Below are 18556 nucleotides of genomic sequence, written 5' to 3'. Positions count from 1 at the left end.
AAGAACCTGCTTTAAATTTCCATGCCAATTTATCACCCCTACACTGTACCAGGCAAGGTTAGTGGCTACGAAAATACCACCAGGATAGGGCTATCTAAAGACACATAGGATAGTGTGTTAACTATACAAAAAAGACACTGTACAGTTTGAAAACAAATCTTACACAGCCTTACATTTCAATTTTTTTTTCTTTAAAAGGAGTGAGTTGTGTACAGAGAGATTAAATGCTTTATAGACAAGAAAAAAAAAAAAACTTCCATAAAACCAACAACAACTCCTCCTCCTCCTCCTCCACCTCCTCCTTTTCCTCCTCCTCCTCCTCTTTTCCTCCTCCTCCTCCTTCTCCTTCTCCTGCTCCTCCTCCTCCTTTTGTTCTTCTTTCTCCTCTCCTCCTCCACCTCCTCCTCCTCCTCCTTTTCCTTCTCTTCATCTTCCTTATCTTCTTCCTGTTCCTTCTTTTTCTTGCTTTTTTTCAGCTTTGACGACTCCCTTTTTTTTTGCAGCAGTGTTCTTTCTGTATTTCTCCTTTAGCTCAGCAGCCTTCCTTTCATTAGGCTGCTTGTCTATTAGGCAGTGTTATTCCACATCTCTCCCAGCTTCTTTGCAACGTCACCAATGGATAGGCCAGGATGCTCTCCTTTGATTTTGGGGGATACTCAAAACAAAACAAGAAAAAGGCCAAAGGAGGCCTCTGGGGTGCTTTGGGATCCTTTAATTTCTTTTTTGTTTCCCCTTTAGGAGGGATATGTTTTCATTTCTCTCTCATAACGGGCTTTGTTTGCCTTTGCCATGTGTTCATATTTTCATTTCTCCTTAGCACATGGTCTTCCACCTCTCTGAGCACTTCTTAGAAAACTCTGAGAAGTTGACTGCAACATCTGGATGCTACTTCCTGTGCTCCTCCCAGCAAGTTTGCACAAAGAAAGCATACGATGACATTTTGCCTCTCAGCTTCTTAAGGATCTCCTTTGGCCACATTTAGTTACTTTTCCTCAGTAAGCACACAGTAGTTGCCCAGTGCCCCTCCGGCTGGCACTTGCCCCAGCACTGTCTCTATAGAGCTCAATGTACTGCAATGGCTGTCCATGGAAGGCTAGTTTTTATTGCTGTATCATCATCATTATCATCTCTTCATTCACAACAATATCAATAATTCAAATTTTAAGCCAATAGTATCATTTTGCACTAACCATTGGGAGAGTTTACCTACATGTGTTGTTAAAACACTAAGTAGGATCATGGTACATAGTGACTCAAGCACAGAGATTGATGTTATCAAATGTCTTACAGAGAGCTTAAGATAACAAAAACAACAAAACAAAAACAGCTGGGGTTTGAAATTTAATATGTTAATCCAAACATGAAATTAGTATGATATCATATCCATACACTCAATTGAGTTTTTCTTCTTTTTTTTTTTCAGCCTTCATTTCCTCTCCCCTCATGACAACACAGAATTATTGAATGTTTGCAATGTCTTTCACATTTATTTCCAGTATGTGGTCTGAATTGATTCCTTGTTTCTCAATTACTAGCATCATGGAATCAAGATTAATAACCTGCTTGGTGAGTTTTGTCCAGTTTGGAATCTGGTGTCTTTGTACTCAGTGTGGCCTGTCGGGCTCTCCGTGATTCTTTTTAAATGCTCCAGCAGCAAAGGTCAAAGGCAGCTACAGTGATGGGGAGCCTACCTGCCTTTGGGCCACCCTTACCTGATTTCATTACTTCAACTCCTCTCCAAGGCATTTAATCATGGTTGAGGAGAGCCTGAGAATGGATTTAAAGTTCCCTAGTATAATTCCCAGTGCTTAGAACAATGCCTGGCCCATCGAAGGTACTCAATACATATTTGAACAATGAGTAAAATTGGTCTGGTGGATGATGTTGCACTCTCCGAAACAGACTATCACTTAAGTGTGGCTGAGAGGAAGAGCACCTATATCCACTGAACTCTCCTTTTGGGCTCCAATCTCTACTGTCCGCGTGGAGCACCTGCCTGCATTATCAATCCCTTCACCTCAGGTCACAGGGTACTTGGGACGGGCTTTGCCTTAGGCAAGTGGTTTTGAAGCCATTGCATTTGGTTTCACCTGTTAAACAAGTTGAGCAGAGATTATGGTAAAAACAAAAACAAAACCAACATATCTTGAAGGATTTTTATTTCTTGGCTTACTGGTCATTCCCTCAACATTTCTCCAGAAAATACTTAGTCCCTTCTATACCAGACATATACCTATGCAACATAATACTGTAGACCTTCACAATCTAATTAGTATAAATAAATGCTACCAAATAAAATACTTATGAGAACCACAAGTGCCACAAGAATAGGATTGTATGTACCATATAATGTCAAATGGGATGATTGATATTCTGTGAGGAGAAGAGGAAGGCTTTAGCAGAGGCAGTATTAGCTCTATCATGGAAAGATTTTAGCTTGTTTGTGATTCTTTGTCCTTCAAAGCTATGCTCTTGAGCCATTTTAACCAAGAAATGTTTATATGTAAAAAACAAGTTGGTGCATAAGGGCATGTGCTGGGACATGGTTAATAGAATTTAGTGCCAGAATTGCCCTTAATTCTTTCTTTTCTTTACCAAACACATGAGCCACCTGTCTCAAATAACATATTTTTGATAGTCATTCTTTCTTAGTTAATAATTGTATTTATTTTGCAAAAATGAATTGCCATCTTTCTCTGTTTTCAAATATCATATTCTTCCAGAGTAAAAAAAGTAGAGTGGATGCCTTGGCTGGTGTGGCTCAGTTGGTTGAGCATCATCTTGTGCACCCAGTGATTGCGGTTTGATCCCCAGTAGAGGAGCAGGCAGGAGACAGCTGATGGATAGTTCTCTCTCATTGATGTTTCTCTCTCTCCTTCTCCCTTCCTCTCTTTCTCTAAAATCAATAAAAGTATATTTTTTAAAAAAGAGAATGGAGAATATGGCATATGTTTAATATATTTTGAAAAAAAGTTAAGGGGAGGTTGAGATTGAGAAACTTTTTCAAATTCCCTTCCCAAAGTTTTACCCATTTACTCAACTAAAACTTACGGAGCGCCTGCTATGTCTCAGCATAGATGACAGGAAGGGTATTCTTGGTAGATTGGGTGTATTACAATATATACACTAATTATTCAAGAGGAACACTGTACTTTTAAAATATAGGTTGTATGATCCAACGTCTAGATAAATGCTTTAATTTTGGTTGTTGGTGAATACCATTACTCAGGGGAGCATTTAATGGTAAGTAGCAAGTTGCACAGTTAGGGGGAAATTCAACTAGTATTTATTGAGCAACTTCTATAAGCCATAATAGTTGGATAATTTAGTTTCTGAAAATGACAATCAGTATAAGACAGATTGCCTGGCGCCCAGCAGCGGGTCGGGCAGTTTTAAAGTTAAGCACGAAATATAGTTTTGTTCCATAAGGGTGGGGGAAGAAGGCAGACAAAAGTTGAAGACCAGATTCCTAGAAGGAATTCAAAGTGTCCACCAGGGAAATCTCCACTTAAACAACAAGGGCAGAAGACCTGCTCCCTGCTGGAGGGTGCAAAAGGTGACTTGTTTCTAAGGTTCGCTTCGCTGGTCCTGTGGCAAACCGCACAGTCTGGCCAACACCTCCTGTGTTGGGGACCGTCTGCGGGCTCCCGAGCTATTGACAGCCGGTCTCCCTGCGTGCCAGAGCCAGAAACCGCCCCACCTGCTTCTGGGCGCCCAGCCCCGCCCCCTCTGCGCGTGGGCCAATGGGCTGGGCTCCAGGGGCGGGGCGAGGCAGGGCGGGAGGAGCGAGGCCAGGGGGCGGGGCGGCGGCGGACAGCGCGGTAGTGGCGGTGGCTGCAGGGGCGGCGGCGGCTTGGCCGAGTGTCCGCGGGTCGTGGGGGGATGGGGGCTGCGAGCTCCAGCCCTCGGCGGCGGCGGCGACGGCCGTGAGTGTCGGGCCGGCGTCCGCGTCCGGGACGCGGGATGGAGCGCTGCGGTGAGTGTGGGTCGGCGGCGCTGGCTTCGGCCGCGGCGGCGGCGGCGGCGGCTCGGGGCTGGGGTCACGCGTGGTGGCCGGCCGCGAGGTGCGGTCCAAGGTCCGGGCGGCCCACGCGGTGGCCCTGAGCGGAAGCGGTGCGGCTGCGGTCTGCGCTGGGAGCCGGGCCGGGGTCCTTGGGGCTCCTAGTCCTTCGGGGAGGGGTTCGGCCCGAGCAGTGGGTGCGCCGGGAGTGGCCGGAGCGGAGAAGTCGGGAGGGCGCGAGCCGTCGCCTCGCGCTCCCCGCGGACCCCGGATGGGTGTCCGGCGTTAAGCGACGTGGCCGCCGGGAGAGACTCGCCGGCGGACTTGCATCCCCTTCCAGGTTCCGCCGAGCTTCCTGCAGCCCCTCTCCCTTTTCTGGCCACGCGCCTTCCTCCGCCTCCGTCGGAATGCGGGCTCCTTTCCCCTTTCCCCCACTGGGTCTTCCCATTCGCCTTCCTCACTGGGGATCTTTTGGGAAGTTTGGTGGCGTTTTCTGAAATTTCAGTCCGACAAATGCAAAGACTTAGGTAAAATAACAGACATCTCTTGTTCCATATTTACCTTTTTTTAAAAAAAAAAATCACACTTCCCCTCACCTAGGCCTCGACTGTTTTAACATTTGCGGGGTGGGGGGCGCCCTAAAGGTGGAAAAGCACTCTCCGTCCCTGTCTGTCCGCGTGCCCCCCCCCCCCCCTCTGGTGCGTGCATGTCGCTTTCTCCATACCCTCCCCTTCTACCCCCACTTCTCTTCTCCCCGTAGCTGTCCCTTCCCCAGCCCTCCCCACCCATCGCCCCCAGCCTGTATCTACCATTTCCCAGCCTTGGCCCAGGAGCAAGTCCTGTGCTTTCTTTGCAAAATAGGAATTGGCCCGCGGAGGATTGCAGCTACTACCGGGAGAGAGTATCCCGGTGAGGCGGTTGCCTTAGCCGTCCCAGGACCTCAGGATCCTAACCTCGTTCCCTGGACGGCTCTCCTTTGGCCTGAGAGTAGCCGGGGACTCCCCTTGCTTTGAGACCCTCTGACATGTCCAGAGTCTATCTTGCTTTTTCACTCCTACCTCTCATTAGAGACAAAAGTGACGTTTCTTTATCATCCCCCCCTCCCTCTCCACATTGAGTTTTTTTTTTTTTTATCTTTGATATCCTGTCTTCTGACTGTGGATCTTTTGGGGGAAGTGAGGAGGTGCTTTGTGCAAGTTCCAAGACTTAAGTGTAACTGAAATAGCCAAGGAGCTATTGGTTCCACATTTACCCTTTTCTTTCCCCCTGTTCAGATTTGGTGAGGGGGTTTCCTTTTCACGAAAAGTAATCTTAAATTAGATATGACAGTGACTAATTTAGAATGAATAAAGAAATCAACAAATACTACGACCGTCTTGGAGATTTAGATCTCTTTCTTCAGAGATTTCTTTAGGCAGTGTGCCAGAAATGCGTACTTAGAAATGCTTCCCGACGGTAGGAACTGTGCAAGTGAGGAATCTTGACGCTTATGTTTCATTAGCTTTTATGGTTCAAATAGCTCTAGTCTTCTAATTCTGAGAAGAGTTTAGGAGTGAACTCGGAGGAAAGTGATAGGCCTGGGTAGAAAATGTTTCAGTCCCCACCTTGGCAAGAAATAGAACTTTGGCTGAGAGGAGGAAAGCACTGTTCAGGAATCTGTGATGGCTGGTCATTCTGGCTCTGCCCACCTCTCTAAAATAGAACACCTAAATTATCAGTGCCTTCTGCAAAGGCCCTTTCGCTAGGAATTTGGACTTCTGCAACCATTGCTGTTGGCCCCCGGGGTTACGTAGTATGTTGAACAAAACTCATACCCAGAAGGCACCCTGGAAGGATTTGTATTGGTGATTCATTTCAGCATTCACTCAATTTAGTGTGATCCCATTCTATGTTAGGGTCCTACGGAACCTTTCAGTCTCTTGGGTAGAAGTAGACAATCTGAATAAATAGGACCCAAGACATAATATCTTGGGTTACCCAAGAAATGTATGTTGAATGTCCGTTGGGAAAGTAGGGGGATGATTTCTTTTCAGTGGAGAGAATGAAGGCTTCTTAGACAAGGTGATGTTTTGTATGAGACTGAAGTTAAGAAAATGACTTTAATAAGCACGGAAGGTGGAAGAGTCCTTCTGGCCAGAATTGCTAGTTATGTCTAATGTATACCAGGATGTTATTGATCAGCTTCCATGATTCTGCTTTGAAGACTATTTTGTTTGCTTTGTTGATACTTTCCTACCTTACCTATAGCATGATGATGAGCCACAACACATAAAGACACATTCGCATGTAATGAAACAAGGAGGTTTAAAAGGAAGGTTAGGAACTCATTTTGGTATGATGAGGATTTTTCTCTTCTTTGTCTTTATTATTGCTCTATAAGCAAAAGAGCCATTTGATGATACTGCCTCCCTAGATAAGAATTTTTCTTTTTCATAAAAAATGTTTCAGTATTTGTCACTGTGAAAGTTTTCAAATACCACAATCTTCCTTTCTAAGGAAGAGGATGGAAAATGTTTTTTAAAGTATTATGGAAGGAAGTTGAGTTTGAGGAACTATTCAAAAGGAATCTCTTATACTTTTACTTATAGTTTATGTAATATGCATTGAGCACCAGCATAACAGATTTTTGCATATGTACTTAGAGTGAGTTTTGACAAATGTACACACCCATGCAATCACCACCAAATCGAGATACAGAACATTTCCATCGCTCCAAAAAGTTCCCTCATGCTTATTATGGAGCTCTTCCCTCCTCCCACCCCCCATAATCCCTGCCCCCAGGCAACTATTGATGTTTTTTGTTACTGAAGATTATGTTCCATCTTTTTTAGAATTTCATGTAAATGAAATCATGCAGTATATATTCTTTTGTGTCTGGCTTCTTTTGTTTAGCATAATGTGTTTGAGATTCATCTATGGTTTTTGGATATTTATTAAGTAGTATTCCATTTTAAGGCCATATCACAATTTGTTTACCCATTTATGTGTTGATGGACATTTGAGTTGTTGCAGTTTTTTTCTATCATGAAAAAAGTTGCTATGTACATCCTGCTTTGAAGACTATTTTGTTTGCTTGTTTATAATTTCCTACTGTACCTATAGCATGATGTCAAGTTATTTAGCATCATTTGACTGCCAAAGTTCTATTTCTTGCCAATGTGAGGACTGAAACATTTTCTACCCAGTGTACAAGTTTTTGGATGAATGTATGTTTTCATTTCAAAAGAGTAGAATTGCTGGGTTGTATGGTAAGTGTATATTTAACTGTATAAGAAACTGCCAGGCTGTTCTCCAAAGTGGTTGTGTACCTTGTGTAGCAGCAATGTGTGAGAATTTTAGTTGCTCTGCATCCTGCCCCAAATTTAGTATTTCAATTTAGCTAAAATTAAGAATTTTAGTAGACATTTAATGGTACCACATTGAGTTTAAATTTGCATTTCCTAGATACTAATGATGTTGAACACTATTTCATATGCGTATTGCCCAGTTGTGTATCTTCTTTTGCAAAGTGTCTGCTTATATCTTTTACTCATTAACTTATTGGGTTGTTTGTTTTCCTATTATCTAGCTGTAAGAATTTTTGATACAATTTGAATACAAGTCCTTTGTCAGATATTTTCCCCCAATTTGTGACTTGTATTTCATTTCTTAATAGTGTCTTTCTAAGAGAAATTTTAAATTTTGATGAAGTCCAGTTTACTAATGTTTTCTTATGGTTCTTACTTTTTGTGTCTGAGAAATTGTTCTCTAGATTTCTTCCCATGTTTTCTTTTAGAAGAGGTATCCTCAAACTTTTTTTTTAATGGACCAGATTGTAAATATTTTAGGCTTACAGGCTATAGCAATTCAATTACTCAGCTCTGCTGTTGTAGCTCAAAAATAGTTATTGACAATACATAAGTGATTGGACATGGTTGTGTTCCGTCAAAGCTTTTATTTATTAAAATAGCCAAAGAACATAGGGGGTTGGGTGGAGGGGGCAAAGGGATGGAAAACGGGGGACAATTGTAATACTATCAACAATAAAAAAAAGGGGGGGCAGCTGCCCCCTCTGACTCCTGAATTTAAAGAATTGATAGTTTTAAGTTTTATATTTAGGTCTGTGATACAATTTTAGGGTATGCTGTGAAGTAAGTTGAGGGTCATTTTTTTCTCTCAAATGTGGTTTAGCACCATTTGACTGCCTTTCTCTGATTGAATTACTTTGGTACCTCTTGAAAATCAACTCATTGTATATATGTGGGTCTATTTCTGAACTCTATTCTATTCTGTTGGTCTGTGTTTCTCTTTATACGAATATCACACTGTCTTGATTACTGTAACTGTACTAAATCTTGAAATCAGGCAGTGTAAGTCTTATGATTTTGTTCTTTTACAAAATTGTTTTGGCTGTTCCATATCTTTTACATATTCATGTACATTTTAGACTTGACCTGTCAATTTCTATACAAATTCAGGAGGGATTTATTTGAGATTGCTTGAAATTATAAATTAATTTGAGGGAAATTAAAGTCTTAACAATATTGAATCCTCCAATCCATGAACATGGTATACTTGTTGATTTATTCAGTTCTTTACCTTGCACTAGTTTTGTTGTAGTTTTAAATTTAGGATCTTGTACATAATTTATTAAATTTATTTCTAAAAGTATTTTTTGATGTTATTGTAAATAGTATTAGTTTCTAAAATTGTATTGTCCAATTGTTTGTTGTTATATAGAAATAGAGTTGATTGTGGTATATTGGCCTTGTAGTCCGTGACCTTGCTATGTTCATTTGTATGTCATTCAAATGTCAGTACAACCCCATCCCCAGTTTTGACAAACTTATTTATAGGTCTCTTAGGATTTTCTAGGTATACAAACATGTCAACTTAGAATGAAGTGTTCTACTTCTTCCCTTTCAATCTGTATGTGCTATTTTTTCCCTTGTTTTATTATACTAAGACCTTCAGTAACATTATTGATCCTGATCTTAAGTGGAAAACATTGTCTTTTATCATTAACTATGGTGTAAGCTGTTGATTTTTGGTATATGCCTTTTATCAGGTTGAAGGAATTCTTTCCTATTCCTGCTTTGCTGACTGCTTTAATCATGAATGGGTGTGGAATTTTGTCAAATGTTTTTTCTGCATCTATTGAGAAGATTCCCCCCCTACCCCCCCCACACACACACCCCCCCCCCCCCTATTGAATAATAAAGGAAGCTTGCATTCCGGGGACAAACTCTTTCTGGTCATAATGTAATATCCTTTTTACATATTGTTGGATTTGACTTGCTAATACTATGTCAAGAAATTTGGTATGTTTTTCTGATAATGTCTTTGTCTAGTTTCAGAATAAGGGTAATGTTGACCTCAGAAAATGAGTTGAAAAATGTTCCTGTCTTTATTTTTTGAGAGTTTTTGTAGGATTATTTTATCTGATTCAATAGATTTCATCAGTGAGGCCATCTGGGTCTGCAGTTTTCTTTCTGAGACATTTTCAATTTCTTTAATACATATAAGGTTTTTCAGATTTTCTATTTCTTGGGTTAGATTTGGTCATTTGTGTAATTCAAGAAATTCTTCCATTTCATCTGAGTTGTTGAATTTATTGGCAAAGTTGTTTATAACATTGCCTTGTTATTCTTTTAATATCTGTAGGGTCTGTACTGATGTCTCTTTTTTCATTAATGATATTAGTAATTTGTTTTCTCTTCTTACTTTTTTATCAGTCTAGCTAAATATGTATGTCTTTAAATGATTTCTTTCAAAGAACCAGCTTTTAGTTATGTTGATTTTTCTGTTGTCTGTTTTCTATATCATTGATTTCTACTCTTATCATTATTTCCTTTCCTTTACTTCTTTTGTGTTTAAATTGTTCTTTGTTCACTAGCTTATTAAAGTGGAAGCTTAGATCACTGATTTTAGACCCTTCTTTTTAACAAAAAAATATAAAGCTCTACATTTCTCTAACCACTGCTTTCACTGTGTAACTTATACACTTGACATGTGTTTTCATTTTCATTCAATTCAAAATATTTTCAGATTTCCCTTGTGGAAACCTGACACATAGATTATTTAAGAATATATTTTATAACTTATAAATATTTAGGGATTTCCCAATTATTTTATTGTTATTTATTCCAAATTTAATTTTGTTTGGGTCAGAACATATACTGTATGATTGCAATCCTCTTAAATTTATTGAGACTTATTGTATGTATGGTCCCATATATGGTCTTAGTGAATATTTTATGTTTGTTTGAAAAGAATATGTATTTTGCTGTTGCTAGGTAGAATTTTCTGTACATGTCTATCAGAGGGCTGATAATATTGTCTGAATCTTCTATATCTTATATATCCTTACAAATTTTCTGCTATCTGTATCAGTTACTGAGAGAAGATTGTTGAAATCTTAACTATATTGGATTTATCTGTTTTTTTTCTGACACTTCTGTCAGTTTTTGCCTCATATATTTTAGAGCTCTATTTTTAGGTGCATACACTTTTAGGATTAAGTCTTTATAATGAATTGACTTATTAATCATTATGAAATGTTACTCTTTATCTTTGGTAAAACTCCTTGTCTGATATAATAGAACTATTTCTAATTTTTTGATTCATATTTCCATGGTACATCTTTTTCTGTTGTTTTACTTTCAATCTATTTGTATCTTTGTATTCCAAGTCTGTTTCTTACAGTCAGTATGTAGTTGGGTCTTACTTTTTTATACAATTGGACAATTTCTGACTTTTCATAGGTGTGTTTAGAGTATATTTAATGTAATTATTGATATGATTGGGTTTAAATCTGTCATCTTGCTGTTTTTAATTTGTCTCATCTGTTTTTTGTTTCTTTTCTTTTTTGGATTAATTTTTTTGAAATTCCACTTACGTCTTCTATTGGCTTACTGTACCTCTTAAGATTTTATTATATATTTCTACTTATTATAGTACTAGAGGCCTGATTCACAAAATTGTGCAAGGGTCTTGGCCCTGGCTCCCGCCTGCCCCCACGGGGACGGAGCCTCTGCTGCCTCTGCTGCGGCCCCCGCCTGCTGCAGCTTTGTCAGGAAGGAAGGACGTCTGGAAGGACATCTGGTCTAATTAGCATATTAGCTTTTATTATTATAGATACCTTCAAAAATATTATGCTGCCCTGACTGTTTTGGCTCAGTGGATAGAGCACCAGCCTGCGGACTGAAAGGTCCCAGGTTCGATTCCGGTCAAGGGCATGTACGTTGGTTGCGGGCACATCCCCTGTAGGGGGTGTGCAGGAGGCAGCTGATTGATGTTCCTCTCTCATCAATGTTTCTAACTCTCTATCCCTCTCTCTTCCTCTCTCTGTAAAAAAAAATCAATAAAATATATTTAAAAAAATATATTATGCTATTTCACATATAATGTAAGAACCTTATTATATACTTTCATTTCCCTCCTCTCTTACTTTGTGGTATTGTCATGCATTTTACTTCAGCATATGTTTTAAGTACTACAACACATTATTGAAATTTACAAATGAGACTTGTTTTGAAGCTTCATTGGGGTGAGTCTAGAATGCCACTTTTATTAGGGCTCTTTTAGATGTACTACTAACACATGCCTTTCTGGGATCTCTCCTTGCGTGTTCAACAGGTCTCCCCTCCTGGTCTGGTTGATGAAAACTCAAGAGGTCTCTCAGCCCTGTGGGAACCATGGGAAATGTCCTGCTACATTTCCCATGGCTAACCATTCTTGTGGAATTTCTCCCTTATATTCAGCAAGAGAATTAAGGAATTGCCTGTGCAAATTTCTGGAGTCTTCTTCCTTTCTCTCTGTTACTCTGCTCTACAGATTTCAGCTGCCCCAGTCTCCCTGGACTATGATCTCTGTCTCAACAAGAGTACCACACTTTGCATGGCTTTCCCCTTCCTGTGCCATGGTCTAGACTGTGTCTCCAGGTGGAAAGTTGGGGCCATTGTAGGGTTTACCTCATTTATTTGTGATCCCTTCTCTCAAGGATCACAGTTTTGTGCTACCTGTAGTACAGTGTCTGAAGACAACATAGTAGAAGGGCAAGTCTGGTCTCATTTATTCTTGCATTTCATATATATATATATATATATCTATATTTATATATATCTATATTTATATATAGAAAAATATATATCTATATATATATATAGAAAAATATAGAAAGAAAATCTGTAGATTAAAAAAAATACCTTAAGGTATTTTTTTTAATCTACAGATTTTCTTTCTATATTTTTCTTGCAATTTATTTAATAAATTGTGTTTGCTCTATCAAATGGCTGAGTCTAGATTTTGCTGAGTGCATCCTGTGCTGTAATTTAGTGCATCCTCTGTCTTCAGCATTGCTTATAGAGTGGTAATTGAATCTAGAGCAGGGTTTCTCAGCCTTGAGACTATTGACCATTTTGGGCTAGGTAATTCTTTGGGAGGGTTTCTTTTCTGTGCAAGTAGGATATTTAGCAGCATCCCTGGTGTATAGCCACTAGATGTCAGTAAAACCTCTTCCTGAGTTATGACAACCAAAAATGTCTCCAGGCATTGTAAGTCGTTTTTTAGGACCATGTTCTGTAATGAAAAGTAGGCTACCTAAACTACAGAATGAGCTTCAGGAATATTAAGACACCTACCTAGTAAAAATGACAATACTGTGTCAACACTGCAGAGAACACATGAAAAAGATTTTAACAATATATAAGTTGAAGCTCTACAGAATGGCTGAGTCAAGAGCAACATTATAGAGCATAGGAATTTCTGTTTGAGAAGGAAATACTAGAGACAATAATAATGTAAAATGGTAAAAAGCTCAAGTAATTTCTTTTCAGTTATATGTTTCTTCAGCAATTTTTTTTCCTCCAACTTGTTGAATAACATTTTAAGATGTCGAATTTCTATAGTATATGTACAGATGATTTTATTTTTTAAAAAATACTTTACTGTTTAATTATTAACCAAGAGTTTTGGACTTGCAGAAAAGTATCATTGCAATAACATGCTTTTCATACTTGCAACTTACATGTGTGATATAACATTATTATAAACAAAATGCAAGTGGGGAGGTTAATAATTTTTTTCAAATGTTTCCAAATGTCACTATCCTCCTGACTAAGGAAGAAGAATGGAGATGACAGAAAATTAACGTATTTTTTAAAACGTTTGAGAGGAAGATTGGGATTGAGAAACCTTACTTATAATTAACCACCTAGTGTTCATTGAAGACCCACTCTGTGTCACATCCTATGCACAATAGTTGTCTGTTTTGAGATGGTTTGGAGGTAGATCTAGTGGGAAGGGTTTTGAAAGTAACCCAGAGCAGCTCAGAGGGGCAGATTTTCCTCCATTAAGCTCCCTGAGAGTTGCCCTGCCACTACCTTCAGAATCCTTTCCTCTCTCCGCATTCGTGTCCTTCAGTTTAGTCATCAGTGGTTTCCATGGAGAGTGTCCATGGTGCATCACTGTCCTCCAAACAGGAACATTTGGATGTTAGGTATCTCCAGTATCTCTAGTGCTCTAGATCTTAGTACAGCTAGGTTAAAGGCTTAATGGGTACGTTTTTAAAAATTAAGTCTATGAAATAATTGTAGAGGCCAGGTAATCAAGGAGCCTGGGTTCTCATATTTACCTTTTTCAGGTAACATCCTAGGAGCCTAATAGGCTTCACTTCTCTAGAATTGTGTGTGAGAAGTGTCCTTCTTCCATTTCTCTGTCATTGGGCAGTCTCTATCTGCATCATTTCTCTTTGTCTCTTCTTGTTCTGTCTCCATCTTATTTTCTTTTTCTCTGCCTCCACTTGTCTCTGCATCTTTCTTGGTCTTCTTTCCCTCTGTCTTTTTCACCTCTCCACAACTGTTTCTTGCCTTCTCACATCTTTCTTTGTTTCTCTTTCACTAATTTTTCTCTTCCTCGCTCCTGTGTGTTCCTTTCTGTTTCTTGTCACACCACCACCTCCACCCCACATACCTTTTCTCCCCATCAGGACCTTGTTGAAGACATTGTCAGTGACATTGCCAGTTCTACTTTAATAAGGAACACAATCCTCTCTATTAAGAGGAATATTGGATAGATCAACCAAAATAATATATTTAAAAATAAATGTAAGGGGGTGTTTCAGGTTGAGTGACTTTCTCATATTGCTTCCTGAAAAATCTTAATTATCATTTAATCAGGGTTGCACTGCTCTCCCACCCCCACTCTCCCTTTGGCCTGGGATCTCCTAATATCGCCTCCGAAGAGTTATTTAGTTTCAGTTCAGGGCATTATCAGTTTCCATGGTGAGAGTCCATGGTGCATTTTTATTTTTAAGTGTTAGAAGGACAGTTGTTTTTTGAGGTTTCCTGAGTATCTGTGGCATGTCCTTGGTACTGTTGTGTTTGGGGTTTGCAGAGGTAAATTTGTGGGGTTGAGTAAAAATTTAGTGTGGAGCTAAAGTAACCAAGGAGCTCAGCATTTTCTTTCTTTTCTTTCTTTCTTTCTTTTTAAATATATATTTTATTGATTTTTCACAGAGAGGAAGGGAGAGGGATAGAGAGCCAGAAACATCGATGAGAGAGAGACATCGACCAGCCGCCTCCTGCACACCCCCCACCGGGGGATGTGCCCGCAACCAATGCACATGCCCTTGACCGGAATCGAACCTGGGACCTTCCAGTCCGCAGACCGATGCTCTAGCCACTGAGCCAAACCGGTTTCGGCAGCATTTTCATATATATCTTTTCCAAGTAGCACTTGCAGGACCAAATTTGCTTTATTTCCCCACCATTGTTTGTCATATAAGAGTTCAAAGATATGAAAGATGTTCCTCATCTCTTTGTCAATGAGTATTTTCTCCCTCTCTACTTCACTTGTTCACTCTATCATGCTCACTTCCTTTTTCAAATATCTCTGTAGCTAGGTAGTCTTTCCTTTCTCTTATTTCTCATTCTTATTTTCTTTTTTCTGCCTTCACCTGTTTCTGCCTTACTTGGTTTTGCCTCTCCCTGTGCCTGCAGCCCTGTTTTTTTCTGTTTCTCTTCCTTACACTCTTGTCTTTTTCTGCTTTCTCCCACGTGATAATTTTTCTCTCTGCCTCAACTACTATCCAGCCACCCTCCCCATATGCCCTTTTTGTCTCCAGTTCTCTCTGAATGTTCCAGCACTGTGGTAAATGACATTGCTTGTTCCAGTGAGTAGTATGATATGGAAGCTTATGTGCTTTCAGCCCCTGCTGCTTTATTTTATCTTTCAAAGACGTTTTTCTTATTTTGAGTGAGTTTAAGAGTGCAGTTGAAAAAAGTAATATCGCTCTAAATCAGTGATTTTCAACCAGTGTGCTGTGGCATACTAGTGTGCCGCAAGAATTTTAAAAACATGCAATACCTATTTTAGTCAGGGGGACTGACCTCTTTTCCCTTCGGTTGTCAAATAAAATAATGACAACAGCCAATACAACAATAGCCATCTGGTGTGAATGAATCAAAATTATACCTATTTTTAAAATCAGATTGGCAAAAAATATATATTTTTGGTGTGCCACAGAATTTTAGTAATTAGCTTATGTGTGCCAGGAGATAAAAAAATAAAAAATAAAAAAGGTTGAATATCACTGTTCCAAGTGGAAAGTATTCCCCTACAGAGGGCACAGTGGTTGGCCGGTTTTGAGGAAGTTCGTTCTTCTGAAAAGGAGTTGAGCCCCAGGCCTGTGTTACCCTTTACTTGTGTGGCGTCCTGTTTTTTGTTTTTGTTTTCTTAAAGGAGTTGGAGGGGGAGAAACAAGGTGGTCAAAAGAAGTACCTCCTAAAAAATGTAGATTGCTCCCCTTGAGAAACTCCCATTAGCCAGATCTAGCCATCAGGTGACTTGTTCCGAAGGTTCGCTCCTCCTAACGTGCCACACGGAGTGACGGACACGTGTTGTGATGTTGGGGACAGTCTAGTCTGCGGGTTTGGGTGCTGCTGACATTCAGCGTCCAGTGCGCGAGAGCTGGACGCCGAGCCCCGCCTCCCGGAGGTGCTGACCAATGGGCTGGGCCCGAGAGGGCGGGACGAGTCCGGCGGGAGGAGCAAAGCCAGGGGGCGGGCGGCGGCGGCGGCGGCCGGCGCAGTGGTGGCGGTGGTGGTTGCAGGGCGGCGGTGACTTGGCCGAGGTCCGCGGGTCTTGGGAGATGAGGACGACGAGCTCCAGCCCTCGCCGGCGACGTCGCCGGCGGCCGTGAGTGTTGGGCGGGCGTCCGCATCCGGCACACGGGATGGAGCGCCGCGGTGAGCTTTGGGCGGTGGCTGCCTCTCCGGGCTGGGGTCACTCACGGCGGCCGCCCGCGAGCTGCGGTCGAGGGTCCAGGCGGTCCACGCGGTGGCCCCGAGCGGAGGCCCTGCGGTCTGAGTTGGAGGCTGGGCCGGAGTCCGCGGGGCTCCGGGTTCTTCGGGGAGGGGTCGGGCCGTGGGGAGGGGCGCGCGGCTCCTGGGGCGTTGGAGCCGGAGGGGCGCGCGGTGGCCCCGAGCGGATGGTGGCGAAGATCTTAGAAGTAAACTCGGCAGGTCCGACCGTCCGCATCCTGTTCTAAGAGCGCGCTCCACATTGAAGTTCTTTAATTCCCACGCAGGTCCGAGGTTACTTCACTCGTTTTTCACTCGGGGAAACGGGTTAAAAACTGCCGGAATATTCAGACTAGGAATTGGCAGAGTGCGGTTTCAGCCCCCGCAGTTTGCTTCAGAACCTGTGCTCGTGACCGTTAGTCCGGTCTCTGGTCTTGCTTTTTCTGATCGCGCCCAGCTCCCACCTGCCCTGACAGCAGCCCTCCCTCCCACTGGGTCTCATTCCTGAGATAGTTTAGGGTTTCCGTGGGGCGTTGTTGAACTCGTCTGTCTTTTGGGCTGAGGAGGGGTGTTTGGTTCTGTCTCTGATTTTGTCCCCATTCCGTTGTGGATGTGTTTGGGGCTTGATGGTATTTTTGGTTTTTGGTTTTTAAAATTTCTTTTTGATGGATGAGCTCAAGTCTGGGACTTTTCAAGCCGGAACCCTAGTGCCTAAGGAACCTCGCGTCTCCATGTTAATCTTTTTTTTTTTTCTTTTTTAACTGTCTTTCTCCAGAAGAAATTGGCCTCAGACCTTTTCGGAAGGCCGGACTGTTCGCTGGGAAAGGAGGGAGCTGAGTGCCCTTCCCCTTCTCCAGCTTTCTCCGTGACGCTATCTCGTGTCCCTCACTATCAAAGTTCGCCGCCTTTTTGCTCCCTTTTCCCACTCTGTTTTTAAATCCCGGGGTGGAGAACGTGCTCTTTGGCATTGGGTAGTTTGGGCTGGTCAAGGCAGAGCCCTGCCTGCCAAGAATGCTAGACATTCTGGAGGCGGGGGAGGTTGTGCAGCTTCCTCTTTTTCAAACGTGCTGGGTTCCAGTTGCACAGGAATGAAGTGTATGTGCATTGCATGCCTTTCTTTAAAATTACAGTTATTTGCATATTATTGCTAAAACTTTTGACATACCCCTATTCTCTTTTTGTGGAGAGTGCCTTTTAAAAATAGAATTAAAGACCTCTAGAATGAATATTTCTGATTTACTTAGATTTTTTAAGTTAAATTCTTACCAAATCAGAAATTGTGCTGAAATAGCAGATTTCTGAAATAACTGGCAGTTTTTTTCCCCTGAGGTAGAAAGAGTAAGATGGGAACTATTAAGTACAGATATTTGGGGCAATTTTATACCTCAGTCAGCCCACTGCCTAAAATGAAAATACTTCTATAATGATACATTGCAGGGGTTGAGGGGGTATATTGGGCATCTGACACTGACACAGACTACTGACGTCTTGGAAAAACCACATTCCAGGGTCCTGGAAGTTAGCGTTCACATTTCTAATGCACATTACTTAGAATTTAGAACATAATAAAATATTTTGCACAGTAATTTTCTGTTTGCTACAAAGTTCTTTGAGAAGTGGATATAACACGTTTTTAATGTTGATGGTTTGAAGTTTAAAGCGATGCATTTAAGGAGAGTTTCACAGGTATTTTGCTCAACAATCTATTTGCACGGTTCAACTTCACTTGGAAGCGATTTAGTTGGTTTCCATGAAGTCCGTTACGTTTCTGGAATTGTTCCTAGTTCTGTATTTCTTGCTCACAGTCTTCAGATATATTGCAGTGAAGGCACATCTTGTTCATTACTTGTGTTAAAAAATAATCTCCCACAACAAAGCACTGCTAACAGTTATTGAGTCTTCATGATGAGACAGGCACTGTGCTAAGTGTTTTCCATATTATTACCTCATTTAATTAAATTACCAGTTGCAATTAGTTACAAAATACATTTTATGTTATACCAACTAGAGGGTGTTCATTTTGGGACATTGGAAAGTAGTGTGGATGATCTATCCACCAAACTTTCTCATTATCATAGTTTAATTTTATGAAAGCTTGAATTAACTTTGTTATTAAAATTTTTTCACCTGTAATTTTTTCAATTTGAAATATGAAAAGTAGTAAAGTATGTGTAACAAAATTAGTATATTACTCACCATAATGCTGACTAGAGGTAGCGTATAACCCTTTTTAGTTCTTTCCTCGTGGTTGTTTTTTGTTTATAGATTTTCTTAG

General features: G+C 41.0%; 1 protein-coding gene and 1 pseudogene across 7 annotated transcripts in view; one reads left to right on the top strand and one right to left on the bottom strand.

Annotated features, from left to right (window-relative positions):
* Window positions 1-392: 392 nt before the first annotated feature.
* LOC129150323 (high mobility group protein B1-like) lies at window positions 393-5026 on the bottom strand (annotated as a pseudogene).
* The window catches only part of ARHGAP29 (Rho GTPase activating protein 29), an 82589-nt gene continuing 67856 nt past the window's right edge, over window positions 3824-18556 (top strand). For 5 of the 7 annotated variants that reach the window (XM_054721401.1, XM_028152322.2, XM_028152321.2 and 2 more), the window contains exon 1: window positions 16084-16227. The gene's annotated coding sequence lies outside the window, so the exon portion shown is untranslated. Of the gene's footprint in view, window positions 3977-16083; window positions 16228-18556 lie in introns of those variants that run through there. The other 2 variants (XM_054721400.1, XM_054721399.1) reach the window with 1 other exon arrangement.

The sequence above is a fragment of the Eptesicus fuscus genome, chromosome 9 (assembly GCF_027574615.1).
Source record: "Eptesicus fuscus isolate TK198812 chromosome 9, DD_ASM_mEF_20220401, whole genome shotgun sequence".
NCBI lineage: Eukaryota > Metazoa > Chordata > Mammalia > Chiroptera > Vespertilionidae > Eptesicus > Eptesicus fuscus.
This window is presented reverse-complemented; position numbering and strand designations above follow the sequence as displayed.